This window comes from Teleopsis dalmanni, chromosome 2 (genome assembly GCF_002237135.1).
Source record: "Teleopsis dalmanni isolate 2A chromosome 2, ASM223713v2, whole genome shotgun sequence".
Taxonomy (NCBI): Eukaryota; Metazoa; Arthropoda; class Insecta; order Diptera; family Diopsidae; genus Teleopsis; species Teleopsis dalmanni.
The window spans coordinates 74,422,323-74,425,856 of NC_051847.1; positions in this window are offsets into that span (position 1 = coordinate 74,422,323).

A 3,534-nucleotide genomic window follows, 5' to 3' on the forward strand; every position below is an offset into this window, starting at 1 on the left:
CTGTGCGTGGCTAACAGCCAGCTAAATTACTTTAGCTAATCTAATGCCACTATATTTTTCTAATGAATTATCTAATGTTAGAAGGGGAGAGTAGTTCTCGATCCAGTGACCCCCTCCCGCATCAGATTAAGGCTAGGCAGTCACAGAAAGTATGACTGAAAGTCTCGTCTGCTTCTAAGCAGAGTCGACAATCTATCTCCTCGGACAGACCCATTTTGTTAAGGTGATAACGCAATCCATGGTGACCCGTTAAATATCCCACCAGCAACCTCAACTCTGTTCTGTTGAAGTACGATACCTTACCATAACTGTAGGGGTGAACCAGCTGTTTAGCCTGACGGTTGCCTCGACTGTACGCGCCAGTAGCGACTTCTCTCGGCTGAAAATCATTTACCAATTAGATACCTAAATGTATACCAACTTAATCCACAATAAAGCTCTGGTCCACAGATTTGAGTGGTAGATCCTGCCCTTGCCAGACTGTCGGCAGACTCATTACCATTGATTCCTCTGTTACCAGGCACCCAGCATAACATCACTTTGTTTTTGCTTGTCAGCTGTTGCAGCCTATCATAGCAGTCTAATAGAAGGTTCCACTAAATAATAGTAAATTTATGTTTTTAGAGTAAGCCTTTTTTGTTCAAATGGGAATATATTTAATATATTGAATTAATATTGTAATTTCATTGTTGAAGTAGAATTACATTTATTTTTCAAATTGTTTAAAGCCATAATTATTTAATTTTGCTTAATTCAACTAATTTTTTTTTTTAAATAAATTTTCATAAATAATAAATGAACTCAATAAACATATTCTGTTATAAAACAAACTATCTAATCCTTCTGTTACTAATATTTATTAACACATATTTGCCTCTTATGAGAGGTTTACATATCTAATTTTTTAATCCATCTACTGATCCTATACTTTTTAATTACGAAATTACATCACTCTTTGTCTATATATAATTTTTATCACATTTAAGAATGAAAACTTATCTCTCTCATACCTAAGTTACAAATTAACCAAATCCTTTTTTATGAGGCCTTAAGCTCGCAATTTTTTCCTGCTTCAAAGTTGGCATGATTCGTATTATTTGATAATTAAAAAGGCACTTCAATGAACTTCATCCGTCCTTGCTTTTCTTCAAGTACAAAGTGTTTTGTTGACGTCAAAAGTATAAAAATTATTTTTAATATTTTTTTTCATTAAATCCTTTTTATAAAAGTTATATCCTTAAAAAGTTTACACTTTGTTGACATTTTGCACTTTCAGGAAGAGTCTATGAAAGATTTTGCCTGAAAACTTTAACAAGCATTCGCAAGAGCAGAAATGTATATATCTGCAAAATATGTTACTTCGCAAAGTATACTTCTTGAACAACCTCAATGTAAAACAAATTAACGTTTTAAGTACAATTTTAAATGATTTATGAATAAGTTTCGATCTCTGATTTTGAGATTCAAAAAATTAATTATTTTTTTATTTTTTTTTTTGTACTGCAGAGCAACTACAATTCCTGCGAGAATATTAAACAATAAGTGCAGAAAAATTTTTAAACATGTGTGTGGCCAATGATCAACCTTTGAACAATACATTGGCATGTGAATGTCTATTTATTTTATTTTGAATATTATTTCAAAAAATAAATAATATCATCATAACTGTAAAAATATTTGGATTTGAATATTAATATTACTCTAATTTTGTTGAACAGAAACCAATAAAACGATAAATGAAAAGATTAAAATAAAAAAAATTGTATTTATATATATGGTTTATATTGAGTTTACCGACAAATCAAATTATAATAATTATGATCTACAAATCGCGTTATCAAATCTCAGAATGGTTACAGGCTCCTCGGGGAGGTATGCAGATCTGAGGTCAATTATTGCTTAGTCCGATGAAGTGATAAACAATAATCCAGTTAAGACAAAGAGGGATTTTAAAAATACCTCGAGTAAAGAGTAAAAGTGCTCAAGTGCACTGGCTCGAATAGCTTCAACATAATAATAATGAGCTACAAAATAACAACGAATAGATCACTTATTATACATTAATGTATAAAAGTTTTAAAAGTAAAAAGTTTTAGAATTACTATCTTTTACTTAAAAATCCTTTAACCTTACAGCGTAGTTAGTTAGTTAATTGAAGTTGAGGAAGGAACGAACGCTCCTCAATAAGCTAAGAAAGCTGTTTAATTTCACAATTCCTTATAATAATGAGTAAAATAATAGACAAGTTACAACCATCAGAAGCATTCATAAATGTAAGTCTCCGATCAATGCTAATACTGGAAATATCGCTTAGTGCGTCAAAGAATGGGGCACCCAAAAGCTTAAGCTTGGTTCTGGACAAGCTTACTATGTCCAAGCTTACTGTGTCTACACACTGCAGGTGTTTTGCTGTCCTTTCTTTAAGTGCTGATAGACATGTGGTATAGTGCCCTTTTAAAACAGATATTAGCCTAGATACTTCTGATAGTTCTTCTGTGTACCAAGTCAGAGGTTCTACATTTGGAACCACTGACATCGTACAGTAGACTATAATATTTTAGATATGCTTTACTGATAAAATTCAAGTAAAGAGAATTAATTAATTCTTTTTGTTTTTCTTAAGACTTGTTGATTAGTTATTGATGCAATTACGTTCTTTATGCATGTCTCAAAACCAAATAAATTAATAAGTTGAATTTATTCTAATATATAACTATCATATAAAACTCTAAGTTTGAACATACAAGTCAAGTAAGACTTTGGGTCAGTTGGCTAATGAAGACTGATTCTGAGCTCCAATTTTGGCAGGGCACGAGTTCAACTCTTGTTACTTGCAATCTCAAAAAAAAAAATTAATAAAAATAATTTATGAACAATTAAATTTAAGAAATAATTCCATTGATGATATGTATGTATTTGGTAATACTCGAAATAGCTGTATGGTCAGCTAAAAATTCAATTAATTAAAAATAATAAAAATTTTCATTGTTGCAATTTACTTCTATTTAATAAAACCTCTCTAGTTTTTTTTATATTAAGAACTTAGTTTATTTCGTCAAAATGGACGTTGGTAAGAGAATTAGTATTCATACTTTAATATGTTCAGCGGTTGTTAAACATATTATGATCCATATTATAAAATGGTAAATCTCACACTACACACATGATTGTTTGGTTGATAGTTCTGTTTGAGATCTGTTACTAAAACAGTGTTAACAAATCAGGATCAAAAAATGGATATCGCTTTAAGTTAAAACAGTGTTCTTAATAAGATAGAGTTTTCTAGTGTTATCGTGACTGCTGTTTTTTTACATTATTTACAACTAGATCAAGTTTTTTAATGCTACGTCGATCTAATAGGGTCTCGCTCTCCTCAGTTTTTGTTTTACTAATATGTGGTTAGAGCATATTTTAATGAGTGTTCGTACTACATAAGATTGAAAACGAGAACACTAAAGCCCTGTTTATAACTCGTAAATACAGGCTAAAGCCTTGTTTATAACTCGTAAATACAGGCAGCATCCATCAATCGTG